The following is a 14,237-nucleotide window of genomic DNA, read 5'->3' as shown; positions in this document are numbered from 1 at the left end:
ACTAGGAGGAAGCAACTAGAGACTTAGACACTTGGATAGTCAATATCCACTGGAGCACCGGAGTACTCGCGTTTCCTCACCCACAGGAGACGGGTGCATAGGTGTGAAGATGTGTCGGGTGTGGTCGCTGGATCCTATGGATGCCTGAAGAACAGATGCTGGCAGGCGGCCAGGAGGAACATGTCCGGTGGATCCAAGGGTGGATCTTGAAGGAAGAACACCTGCAAGCAGAGGGGACAAAGTCTGGGTCACTAGCCAGTGACCGTGTGGAACTAGGAAGGAACCAGGCGATGTCGTGCAGAACACAGGTGATGTCTTGAAGCTTGTCTCTGCAGCTGCGTGGACCAGGAGGCGTCGAGGACGACCAGAACCAGGGTACGAGCTGTCCCACGAAGGATCTTGCTGATGGCGGAGTCGACGTCCCGATTGGAGTCAACAAGCCTTGGCAAAGGCAACCCACGCGGAATGGGAAATTGGCTTCAGGTGCAGACCAGGAAGGTCTGAGGTGCTTCTCTTTCACAGGGAAGCAAGGGCCAGTCTGGAGGAGCCAAACCAGCGGTGGAAAGTCAAGGGTTCGTCGTCATTGAGGCTACTTGCCAACGGGCAAGCAACCGGACAGACGCGTCGAGCAGGAAAATGCAGAAGGGCCCCACGCAAAACTCGTGGAGTGGGGAGGGCTGATCTTCGGTGCAGATGGTGCTCGGGGTTGGGGCTTCTCAATCCCCAGAGCACAACTTCGAGGATGCCTCAGAAGCTGCGCTGGAAGCTACTCGCCAATTTTCCCAGGTAGCCGGTCCCACGTCTCTCGTCGCCTCCACGGATCTCAGCTTGGCTGTTGATGTGGATCAGGGTCAGAGAAGTCTGGAGGTCAAGGCGCTGGTCGGGCTTTGCAGTTGGTACCTCGTAGAACTTGGGCAAAGCAAACGGCAGGTCGCTTGTTGGTGCCTGTTTGCACAGGGTGGCCACTCCTTGGCCACAAGGGAGATTCTTCAGTCTTCTTGTCGAATGTCGAAGGTCCAGAATTTCGTGTCTTGTTTCAGTTCAGGATAATCCAAAGTCCTAGGGACTCAGCTCCCATTCTTATACCAATCTGGGGGGCTGGGTTACCTGCTAGGTCCCTCCTATGGGTGGGACCAGGGAGGGGGGTGGTTACACCCCCTTCCCTTTGTCCAGTTTAGCGCCAGGACTGGGGCTGGAGTGCCCCAGCACCGGTTTGAACCGGACTATGCATGGGACACCTTGTGTGCCCCAGGCAGTGTCTCGTTTCTTTCATCCCTCCCTGCCCCAATACACTAAGCCCTGTCTAGGGTGGTGCTAGCACCTCCCAAGGCAGGAAACCTATTGACCAAGCCTCCCTCACTGGAAGGACTCCAGCAGCAGGAGGTCAGACTTGTGTCTGTGGCAGCAGCATCCATTTTGTGATGCTGGGGCTCTGGTTAACTTTAACCGGGTAGTAGGTCTTCAACATGTCTTCTCCCTCTAGAAGGGAGGAATACTATCCTCATCGCCAGAAATGGTGTGGGGGTAGTATTCCAAAGTGTTAGACACCTTACACAACATGTTTTGATAAAGCCAAACCATAGTTACCATAACCGCGAGGATTATAAGGCACTTTAAGAGTATATGGTAGGCGATATCATAGAACAGCTATAAGGACATGGTTCCGAAAGCTGCAGACAGGCTCAGCTCATGCTAGAGCACCATCTCACATGTTACCAAGCACTCTGCCTTCAGGATTGTTAAGGCCTGCCATAGGAGTGACTGAAAGGTTACCCATGTGTCTATATATAAGGTAGGTATAGGAATACTATACCTAAGCAAGGGGTGATTACACGACCTTGCCCCAGCTGAGTGATCAGCCAGTTGTGTCATGATGGGAGGCCAGCCAGGGGTGGCATAATACATGCTGCAGCCCCTGGTAGGCCTAGGGTACACCCATGCCCTGGGTACCTAAGGTACACTGTACCGGGCCTTATAGGGTGATCCTTACCAATTGGGTTATTTACCTAAAGTACATAGTGTGAATTTAGAGAGAGAACAGCTGGGCTGTGGGTCTGATTAGCAGGCCTACAGCCACATCTAAGTCGAAAACCAGTGAAGCAAAAGCAAAAAGTGGGGGGGACCATAGGAAGCAGACCCTACTCTCCTACACACATTACGAAGCTTGCACTCATGAATTCTGACAAGGAAGGAGAAATATGCATCTCATTTTATTTGTGTCATCTGATCAATCCATTCATCATTTTGCTTCCACAGATTAGTACTGAGTGGAACATTTTAGTCATACATTGAATAAATGGGACTTCTCCAGTATTCGATCTTTCATAGATTCACATGCTTGAATCATTCCCCGTCATCCAAGTGGGAGCCCCACGGTACCATAATAAAGCAGTGTGTATCACTATAATAGGCTACAATGACAGAGAACAATAATAATATTATAATAAACCAGCATTTGTAAAGTGCACAACTACCTCTGGAGAGGTGTCCCGGCGCCGGGGGCCGTCGGGAAGATTAAGTGTGCTATTGCCCAGTGACAGCTGCTGGGCTAACCTGGCGCCGGGGATCGAACCGTGAACCCCATTGCCCGGAGTCAGGCACCCTGGCCGCTGCACAACACCTCTTCCTCTTCACTTAGATAGCCTATCTATGTCTTTTTTTGGAAAAGGGACAAACTTTAAACCTTAACTAATCAGGCGATTGCTTCCTCTAGAACCCTTCCAAGAGAGGCTGATTTCCTCACATTTTCGTCTCACGTGGTGTGTGAAGGGAGTCTCCCTGAGTTCTGCTCCGTTTCCTACGTCCACATCTTGGAAAGATACTTCTACTTCTTCTAAAATGTCTGATACAGCAGAGAAAGCCCTTTTTAGATCCTGTAAGATCTGCAAAAAGAAAAGGGTACTTGTAGATGACCCACATGAGGACTGTCTCTACTGCCTGTACCCCTAACTAAGGTAAAGCGGTGTAAAACTTGTCTCACTTTTTCCTCCAAAACCTTGAAGGACAGAGAGGGGAGGCTTGTTCTGTGGCTTCAGGAGTAAAAAAAGCTCAGAGATCATCTTCTGAGAAGGAAGGACAGTGATACCTCAGCAAGGGCTCACAAAAGATCCAGATCCCAGGACCAAGGGACCCTTGAAGAAAGAAGAAAGGCTCTTAAGACGTCCCACTACAGAGAATCTCTAAAAAAGGAGAAATACAAGCTAATCTCAGAGGCAGCATCATCTGAGCCCAGTAGTTAATCTGCAAGGAGTTGGGATCGACCACTTAAATCCTCTTCTGAACCATCAACGTCAAGGCACAAAACTTACCTCAAAGCCTCGTCAATTACATAGTCAATGCGCCAGCAATATCATCGATGATGACCATCGAAACAGACTCGTAATTGAGACTGTCGATGGCGAAAATGAGGACAACTTTATCCATAGACGCCCCGATCCTGTCAACGAGAAGTTCATCATTGACGAAGACTCCGGGGACCGCATCGACATGGACACAATGATTGACAACCCAGTCGGTGGGAGGAGTATCGACGACGCGAAAAGCTGCAAGTCAATCAATTGCAACTGGTCCTAGGATGCTTGTTTCCGGTCCAGGGAGGACCTGGCTTGGCATTTTGGGCTGGACTGTTCCCATGAAGCACAGGATCAAGACTGATTTGCATATGGCCAGGTCTAAACTGGGGTGGCATGGTGAGCAAAAGAATGATGTATTTAACCCAGATCTCTTGACTTGGGATGAATGTTTTGATTTGTTCTGCATTCCATCTATCAATTGTTTGTCTTTTGCTTTCTTGCCCTTAGTGCGCCAGGTATGACCAGACTTGGGTCCTGGGCTCACTGTGCCACCGGAATCAAGCTATCCTGGCTGAAGAGGGGTGACATCCCAAAACCGGTCCTAGGATGCTTGTTTCCGGTCCAGGGAGGACCTGGCTTGGCAGTTCAGGCTGGACTGTTCCCATGAGGCACAGGATCAAGACTGATTTGCATATGGCCAGGTCTAAACTGGGGTGGCATGGTGAGCAAAAGAATGATGGATTTAACCCAGATCTCTTGACTGGGGGTGAATGTTTTGATCTGTTCTGCATTCCGTCCATCAATTGTGTGTCTTTTGCAAGTCAATCAACGGCATTTCCCATGACCATTCCCTCAATGACGCCAACAACACCGTTGACTATAAAGATTACAAGGATCATGAAACCTGTGGTTATCTCCCTTAGCAGGGTTTCTCCTCCCCTCCCCCCAAGTCATCTGTTGTGTTGCACCTAGAGGATTCAGAAGATGACCAGCTCATAGCCTTTCAGTGCTCCAGGTAAAATACCAGGATGAGGATGAGGACATGGAAGAACAACAATATTATGAACATTATTATTCATCTCAGCCAAAGCAAAGGCATTATGAGCAGCATTATCCATATCATGCTAAACCACAGACGACACAGTGGGAAGTTCAAGTGCCTATATCACTTTTTCAGGATTTACAGGCCATTTTAGAGGTCTATCGCAAGAGGTTTCTGAAACTTCTACAGGAACAACCAATGGATCCACTTCAACCTACTACTCCTACAACCCCAAGGTTCCTTCCTCTATCGATCATGCCCAGGATGACAACCTCTTCTAACACAGTGGCACCGCCAAGGGACGACCAATCATCAACAGATGACTGGGACGATTATCTAGACCCACTCCATCACCTCCACCACCACATGCAGCGGTCTCTCCTCCGTAGGACATTGGAGGCTTTCACAACTTAATGGACCGCCATGCCACAAGATTTCACCTACCTATCTAGGTCAAGCTGTCCGACTGCTTTCTATATGATTTCAAAGATCAGTTAAGAAAGTCAGTCAGAGCCATCCCCATCCTAGATTATGTATGGGTGGAAGGCATCAAAATAATGAAGAGACCGGCATCTGTGGCAGCAGTACTGCCTCACAGGACATCCCAAACCAGACTCCATCATATCGAAGGCGGTGCTATGCCGCTCTAAGAATCCTTCAACTTTGATATCTATGCTACCAGATAAACAAGGCATGTGGTTAGACAGCATAGCTAAGAGGTTCTCTGCCAATGCAGCCAATTTGCTAGTAATCCTGGGATGCTATGAAAGGCAAATGTGGTCAGACATTGACCTAGTGCCTGTAGATAGAAAATCGGAGGCAAGGAAACTACTAGAAGAGGGTGAGTGCATTTCTGCCAAGATTATAGACTGAGCAGTGGACATAGCATCCACTGGTTTTTGCCAACTTGCCAGTGCAGCAGTCTTAAAGCAACAGGGCTGGCTAAAAGCAACCACTGTCAGACCAGAAGCCCAGCCAGAAATTCACAATATGGCCTACGACGGAAAGTCACTATTGGGGATTACATACATTGGCCATCAAAACAGACACATACAGCCAGGTTACATGGTACGCTGCAATTCAGGAAGATGCCCTTTCATTCCGGAGAACGTGGAAGAGGTTTTTCAGCCTACATAGGAGGATGCCAGTGCTCTCAGCGGTATCAGCCTTTTCACTCCCAGTACAGAGCTCTTTAAGTGCAGCCACACTGCCCACCACCCACGGCCACATATACAGAACAACGACCTTGACAGAAGAATGCCCCCCAGATTTGAGACATGGGTCGCAAACAGTGACCTAAATGAGGGACCGGCTACTTCCACTTCCTCCTGTCATGTGGGTGCGAAAATTGCCAATTACGTCCACCATCAGCATCAGATCACCTCAGACAGATGGGTATTGGACTGCGTCACCTATGGCCATACCCTGAAGTTTATCCAGAGACCACCCAACAATCCGCCAAGGGGAGCGCACGCCCCTCGTCTTGACTTACTCAAGTAAGAAAACCTCATCATGCTTGACAAGGAAGCATTCGAAAAAGTTCCTATCTGAAAGAAACACGTTAGTTATAGATTCCTTACCTTAGAATTACCCCCAGGCGTCAGACTGGATCCGTAAAGTTTTTTTGTCAGCAGTACTTATGCGTGTCGGAAGATGGCGTCGGTTGGCTCCGCGTCCGTCGTCGGCCTGGATGACGTCGCAGCAGCTACTTAGATGCCGCCCTCGCGCGCTGACGTCAATTCTTTCTTTGTCCGCGCCAGCCAGTGCAGATCCGGGAAGAGCGGTACCTCAGTCAATTTTTGACTAACTTTTTTAGACTTTTGTCGACTTCTTGTTTTGAGTCTCTGACTCCGAATAGGTGCACGAGGGATGTCCAGTTTCAAGGCCTGCCGTTCCTGTAAGCGAATTATGTCCGTGACGGATCCGCACCGCGTGTGCCTCTTTTGCCTGGAGCGTGACCACAACCCCAAGTCGTGCTCCGACTGCCAGTCGATGGCACCGAAGGCTTTGCGGGAGCGGTCCTGAAAGTTGCTTGAACGCCGGCAGTCGGCTCCGTGCCGTTCGAGGTCCCAGTCCAGAGGGAGGTCGAGGGACCGGTCGCGGAGCCACCACCAGTCCGGATCGAAATCATCGAAGTCTTCGCACTCGTGGTCGTGTAAGTCGAAGCATAAGAAGAAGTCAAAGAAGCATCGTCGTTCTTCGACTTCTCCTCGTCGGTCGGCCATTCCGACGAGGGACGCAGGTGGTGCCTCTCCCGCAGATCCACGCTCGGAGCCCAAAGGGTCGACTCCGGCATTTCCTCCTTTTCCGGGACCCGGTGCGACCCCCACCCAGCTTCGTATGTTCTACGAGGCGATGCATGCCATCTTTGGGTGGACCGACCCCACCGGCGCGCCTTCGGGCCCCGCGGGCTCGGTTGGGGGGGCCTAGGTCTTCGCTGTCGGAAGCTCCGGCGCCACAGGCCCCCCTTGGATCCAGGCCTGGATCCGGATCGGCGCTGGTTGACCTCGTAACACCGGCGCCGCTTCCACAGGCGCCACATCCGTGTTAGACGCCGGTCGGTCCCCCTGCCGACGTCGACCCCAGCCTCCGTCCCGACGTGGACCCGGACCGTAGCTGGATCCGGCACCGAGAGGGGTTCTTGTACCCCTGTTCACTCCTGGGATCCCTTTTCAACCTGATTGGCACCCAGAGGAGGAGGAGGAGGAGGAGGATGAGGACAGGTCAGTTGACCCTCTAGCTGGCCAGTTAGGCAGTGAACGGGACTGGAGAGAGGACCTGGGAGATGCCAGTGGTCTAGACACTTCCCCTGACCTTGGCATGTTGTCTCATCGGAGGGAGCGTCATACGCAGTGGTGTTGCGTAGGGCAGCCGAGGCTCTCAACCTCCAGCTTCCTACAGTGGCGGTCAGGACTAACTGACTGAGGTGCTTCGACCAGCTGCGAGCTCTTCGGAGCCACTGCTGCCGTTCAATGAGGCCCTCACTGATGTCCTTTTGGGCATATGGTCCAGGCCCAACACTGGGGCTCCCGTGGACGGGATGATTGCCCAACGCCACCACCCGGCTTCGGGCGACCCCACTATCCTCTCCCAACACCCCACTCCGGAGAGCTTGGTGGTCCAAGCCTCCACTTCCAAAAGCGCCTTCCCCACCGCTCCACCGGAAAGGGAATCCAAGAAGCTAGACCACCTTGGCAAGAAAATGTTCTCTTCCGCCAGCTTAGGACTGTGATCCGTAAATACTGCATGTCTCTTGGGCTGTTATTCCCACTCGGTGTGGGATACGGTGGCACAGGTGCTGCCTCAGTGTCCGGAGGGGGCCCGGGCAGTGCTCTCCCAGGCTGTTGCCGAAGGGAGGGATGCAACCAAGTTTACGATCCGATGTGGGCTGGACACCGCGACTCTCTGGGCAGGACCATTTCAACGTCAGTAGCGCTTCGTCGATATGCCTGGATGAGGTCCACTGGCTTTTCTGGGGATGTCCAGAACACTTTGATGGACATGCCCTTTGATGGCCATCGCCTTTTTGGCAACAAAGTAGACAACGCTCTGGAGCACTTCAAGGACTCACAGGCTACGGCCAAGTCCTTGTGCCTTTCTGCCCACCCTGGGCAGTCTGCTTTTCGCCCCTTATGTGGCCCTGGAAGGGGCGCCCGCTGCGTCCCGCCCAGGGTCACAGGCCGCAGCAAGTTAACCAACTTTCGCACGGGCGGATCAGTCCACCAACCCCCCCCCCTCTGCAGCAGCCTCCAAACCCTCCTAGTCCGTCCTTTCAGGCCTATCAAACGCCAGTGGGCGGCAGGATTCGCCATCACCTCCCCCACTGGCGCACCATCACTTCGGACAGGTGGGTTTTGCAAATAGTCAGAAGGGGCTACTTCCTCCCCTTCAAAACTACCTCTCCAGCCATGCCACCACGATACCACCGCATGTCGGACGATCATCTGCTGCTTCTCCAGCAGGAAGTTACGGCTCTCTTGGCCAAGGAAGCCATTGAGCGCGTTCCTGTCCCAGAAGTAGGTCGTGGTTGTTACTCCCACAACTTTCTGGTCTCCAAGAAGGACAAGGGCCTGCGTCCTATCTTGGACCTCAGGGAAGTCAATCGCTTCCTCCGGAAGGAGAAGTTCAAGATGCTCACACTTGCTCAGTTCTGCCCTCGACCCGCAAGACTGTATGGTAGCGTTGGACTTGCAGCACGCTTATTTTCACATCCCCGTCCTGCCGGCCAACCAGCGTTGCCTACGGTTCACGGTAGGCCACGAGCACTTTAAGTTCACCATGCTCCCTTTTGGCCTTACCAACGCCCCTCGGGTGTTCACGAAAGTGATGGCGGTGGTCGCAACTTATCTGCGCAGATCAGGGGTTTCAGTCTTCCCCCTATCTCGGTGACTGGCTGTTGAAGGTGGGTTCGCCCCAGGCAGTCGTCTCCCACCTCTAGACTACGACCGACCTCCTGCATTTGCTGGGGTTCTCCATCAATGTGCCGAAGTCGCACCTGATTTCCTCTCAGAAGCTCCTTTTCATCGGAGCGGTTCTGGACATGACGCAGTTTCGGGTCTATCCTCCCGAGCAGCGGGTCCGGGATATTCGGGCTATGATTCCGATCTTTCAGCTTCTATCCCGGGTTTCGGTCAGGATGACCCTGAGACTGCTGGGCCACATGGCCTCCTGCATCCTGCTGATCGATCATGCCAATTGGCCTATTCGGGCTCTTGTTGTGGCCGAAACTCCTCAGGGTCGTACGTTGCTCAGATGGTCCACCTCTCGACACCACCACGGTCTGAACGTAAGTACACAGACTCCATGGAGTGGTCAAGCGGGGGAAGGGAAGGAAGGGGACAGTGGAGAAGGAGACCTGTAAAAAGAACAAGACAGGTAAAAACACAACGATCACCCACAGCTTCTTCCTTTCCTATCCTAATTCCTTTAAAAGAGAAGTAGACCCTTAAGGGCTGTACCTGCAAGGAAAGAAAGCCTTTTCTTCTACTCTGCGTGTCGCCTAGGATGTATATAAGTTACCAGCTTGATCTAGAGGTGAAACGTAACAATCAACAGGTATTACAGCTTATCAAAACATAAGTAAAGGGGGATACAAAGAGAACAGAACAACGTACCACTTAGTCAATCCAGTTTTGCTGAGACAGGGGTGTGGAAGAGCCGACCTCCAGCTCACTTTCTGTACCCCTGCTTCTAGATAAACAAAGAAACATACATGACTAATGAACCTTGGTTGCAAGTCCCCCAACTCATATCAGGAATCAAGGAATGGCCCTCTGTTGCAATACGTCTTGAACAGAGGTTTGAGGACACAAAGGGGATTTCCCACAGCGCACAAGGAGAACACACCACAGTCTCACTCACTCTTGAAGACTCCTCTCCCAGGGGCAGAGTTTAAACATCACTCTTGAAATGTACTACATACACATAGAACTCGCCCCTTGCTCCGGGCGGTTTTACCGAAAGAAACGGGAGGTTCCTTATTCTTAAAGAGCCAGACCGTTTTATCAAGGCTATAGAATGAACGTTTCCCCTGCATGAACCATTGTCGGTTCGCCAACGTGGGAAAACGATTCTGTACGTGCTGGCCCAGGATCCTTAGCAGCCTGTAAGTGTCGCCATAAAACACGTTGATCAGGGAGTTCCTATCTTGAACTTCAGACAGGTAACTATATGCGAGTGTCATCAGGGAAATAAAAACAAAGAGGCAACTGCTAAGCTGCTCCGCAAGGAACCAACAAGCGTCCCGCCAACGGAGCAACCCTCTGAAGCAGCGTAGCACCCCTTCAGTTGCCACCACAAGGAAAAGAACCCACAGTGTATGTCCTGAGAACGGACAAGAAAGTTTTCGGTGCACGAAGCACACTTACCAGCCTCCGTCTTCACTGCAGCTCCTTACGATAGAGTAATCGGCGTCTCTCTGATTTTCCGGGTGATCTAAGAAGGAAACGCCTCAGGCGCGCGCTGACGTCACCGTCCCTCCACTGAGGCAGTATACGCCTGCTGGTGGAACACATTTGTGGCATGGTGCACAGCAAAGGCTGTGGATCCCCTTTCTGCCCCTCTTTCTGACGTACTCTTGTTTCTCTTCTTTCTTTAGCCCAGCAGGACTCTGCTCTGCGCACTATCAAGGGCTATCTTTCAGCCATATCTGCCTTCCTTCAGTTGCCAGACCAGCCTTCTCTTTTCAAGTCCCCAGTTGTTAACCGTTTCCTAAAAGGCTTAACGCATCTTTTTCCTCCAGTCCCCTTCGTTATGCCTCAGTGGGACTTGAATCTTGTGTTAACCTATTTAATGTGTGCTCCCTGTGAGCCGCTGCATAACTATCCTTTGCGTCTTTTGACTCTTAAAACTGCTTTCCTGGTGGCCAGCACTTCTGCTAGAAGGGTGAGTGAGATCCAGGCTCTTTCTTCTAAACCTCTTTTTCTGTCTGTCCATCCAGACAAAGTGGTTCTCAGGACCCGTCCATCCTTTCTTCCTAAGGTGGTCACTGCCTTCCACATCGGGCAGACCATTACTTTGCCCACCTTCTTTACGTCCTCCGCATCCTTCAAAGGAAGAAGAGAGGCTCCACCGTGGATGATCAACTTTTTGTTGGCTACGTGGGTGCAAAGAAGGGTCGGGCCATACACAGACACACCATTTCTTGATGGGCTGTGTTGTGTATTAAGGTTTGTTACTCTCTGGCTAAAAAGAAGCCTCCAGGCGGGCTATGCGCTCACTCCACCAGGACGACGGCAGCCACTACTGCCTTGGGAAGAGGGGTGCCTCTGAATGACATCTGTCAGGCGGCCATGTGGGCATCACTTCACACATTCACCAAATACTACTGCCTGGACAGCCAAGTCCAGAGAGACGGCTTCTTTGGCCGTTCTGTTCTCCAGGACTTTCTGGTGTGATCTTGGTTTGCAGACTCACCACTGGGGTTGGTATTGCTGTGGGATCTATTCTAAGGTAAGGAATCTATAACTAACGTGTTTCTTTCAGATGCACAAGTTACTTACCTTCGGTAACGATATATCTGTAAGAAACATTAGTTAGTTATAGATTCCTTACCGCCCCACCCATCCTCCCCGTTCTGCGAACTGATTTCTGGGGTTAAGGACATCCTTTCAGAGCCCTAGTTTTGTGCACCAATGGTCAGTGTCTTGCATGGCTCTGCGTTCCTGGCGCGGAAAGTCATGTATAGAAGTGGTGTCAGTGCGCGAGGGCTGCGTCTAAGTAGCTGCTGCAACGTCATCCCGGTGACGCCAACGACGGACGCAGAGCTGGCCGACGCCACCTTCCGATGTGCAGAGGTACTGCTGACGAAAAAACTTTCCGGATCCAATCTGACGCCTGGGGGTAATTCTAAGGTAAGGAATCTATAACTAACTAATGTTTTTTACATATATATCGTTACCGAAGGTAAGCAACTTGTACTTCATCCAGAAAGTTATGGGTTTTTACTCTCATTTAGTCTTAATCAAACAGAAATCTAGGGAGTGGACACCCATCCTCGACCTCAAAAAGTTGAACATATTCTTGCGGAAACAATCATTCATTATGGTCACTCTCTCTGACATCCTGCATCTCCTAAACCAAGGAAATTACATGACAACTCATGACTTGCAGGATGTATACTTCATACATACATCCCAAACACCGCAAATATCTTCTTTTTACCATAGCCAGTACCCATTACCAGTTTAGAGTCCTTCCATTTGGCCTCATGTCAGCTCTCAGCATTTTTACCAAATGCCTCGCTCTGGACAGCAGTCATACTCTGAAAGCAAGTTTATCAAGTATTTCCCTATGTGTACGACTGGCTGCCAAAAGCTCCAACACCATTGCAAGCCTCAAAAGCCACAAAAGCTTGCCTCACTCTCTTTAGCAAGCGGGGTCTCTCTGTCAACTATCAAGAGTCAACAACTACTCTGAAACAGAGGATACTGTTTCTGGGCTCCAACATCGATACAATCCAAAACAAAGCTTTTCTCTCGCAGGACAGACAGCAAAGACTAGCACATCTATCAGTCAAACTTTCCAGAAGAAAGTCTGTTTCAGTACATTTGTACAAGTCACTGATGGGAATGATAAGTCTGGTCCCTCTTGGACAACTGAAAATGAGATCATTACAAGAAGAACTTGAAACACTGTGGATCCAGACAGGAGGGTCCTCGACGACCTCATCAACATCACCCTAACGATGATAAAGACACTAGCATCGTGGTCTCGGATCTTTAATCTCTCCAAGAGCCTAGCATTCTTGCCCCAAATACCAGACTTTGTCATAACTACAGATGCCTCCATGGACAGCTAGGGCGGTCATCTCAAAGGCCTACAAAATCCAAGGGAAGTAGTTGGCCCTTCAGAAAACAATGCATACCAACTGCTGAAAACTGAAAACCATCTTTCTCACCTTGTACACGTTCCTACCAAGAATAGCGGGGTCATCCATGCTGGTATGTACAGACAATATGACCAGCATGTGTTATGCCAACAAGCAAGGGAGCACAAGATAGCTAGCACTCTCCCAGGAAGCCTAACAGCTCTGGAGCTGGATCACAACTCTCAATATATCCCTGAGAGCCGAGCACGTATCAGGCACAAGCAACACCTTGGCAAACACACTCAGCAGAGCCAAGGACGGATGTCAAAAGTGGGAATTTAATCAGTCGGAACTGAACAAAATGTTCTCATTATGGGGGCAGCCAGCACTGAATCTCTTCGCAACCAGCGTGAACATGAAATACCAACTCTACACCAGTCAGTACCCGTTCCCAGGGTCGTGGGGTAATGCCCTTTTGATTAGCGGGTCTGGGATCTATGCGTACGGTTTTCCCCCTTCCCACTAATATCGAAAGTTCTCAACGAGATGAAAGTGTAACGCTGTTGCCTCGTCCTGATTGCTCCCAAGTGGCCCAGACAGCACTGGTTCACGGAGCTTCTCCTGCTGTCTGAGTCCAATTTCATTTGCCTATGCACAACGCCAGCTCTTTTAAAAAATGAACCAGGAGTTCTGCATCCGGACCCAGCCTCTTTCCACTATGTGCATGCTCCTGAATTCAATGAATTCTATCATTTAAATACCCCTCAGGACTGCCGGGATATTCTAGCAAAACCAAGAGCGGTAGCCACCAACAAAACTTACAAATAAAAATGGAAACAGTTCTGTCTCTGGTGTCAGCAAGTCAACCTGCATCCTTTAGAGGCATCACCTGAACAGATTCTGCCCTATCTCCTTTTGCTTGCTCGATCAGGTTTGGTTCTGCCTCCATCAAGGTGCATCTCACAGCGATATGAAGATATAGATGCTCTTCCCACTCTCTATCTCTCTGCTCTACAAGAGTCATCAAACAATTCATGAAGGGATTGTTCAGATTTTCCCCCCAGTATGAGCTCCTCCCCAGAATGGGATCTCAATGTAGCCCTCTTTTAGCTTATGAATGCATTCACAGAGCGGATCTCAAATTTCTCACAATGAAAGTAGCTTTGCTGTTGACTAGAAGAGTAAGTGAAATACATGCTTTCACAACACATGATTAGAGTTAATAGTAGATTAGTCAAAAGTTCCCCTCCCCCCCCCCCCCCATAAGTATTAGTTTTTACGTTTTGCTCTTGATTTCATGTGTGTTTAGTAGAGTTTAAAATAGGAGTAGAATGATGGGAAAGGATTTGAAAAGGAAAGTCGCAAGTTGTGTTCGTAAGTAGAGGTCGTGTGTGCCTCTTAGATGGGTGATATGACTAAAAAAGGAAGATGTTAAATTTTCTAGCGGCTGCATCATATAGTCCATGTCTGCCGGGCTGTGCCATATATAAATCTAGTGCTTACATTATCGACATTGTGTGTATCCAGTGTTAGTCAAGTGTGTTGTAGAGCAATAGAATTGATGAGTTGATGCACCGCACACACACACACCACT

General features: G+C 50.3%; 1 protein-coding gene across 1 annotated transcript in view; it reads left to right on the top strand.

Moving 5' to 3' along the window:
- LONP2 (lon peptidase 2, peroxisomal) overlaps nt 1-14,237 on the top strand; it is an 860,677-nt gene that overhangs the window by 487,801 nt on the left and 358,639 nt on the right. The window lies entirely within an intron of this gene.

The sequence above is a fragment of the Triturus cristatus genome, chromosome 12 (genome assembly GCF_964204655.1).
Source record: "Triturus cristatus chromosome 12, aTriCri1.1, whole genome shotgun sequence".
Classification (NCBI taxonomy): domain Eukaryota; kingdom Metazoa; phylum Chordata; class Amphibia; order Caudata; family Salamandridae; genus Triturus; species Triturus cristatus.
This window is presented reverse-complemented; position numbering and strand designations above follow the sequence as displayed.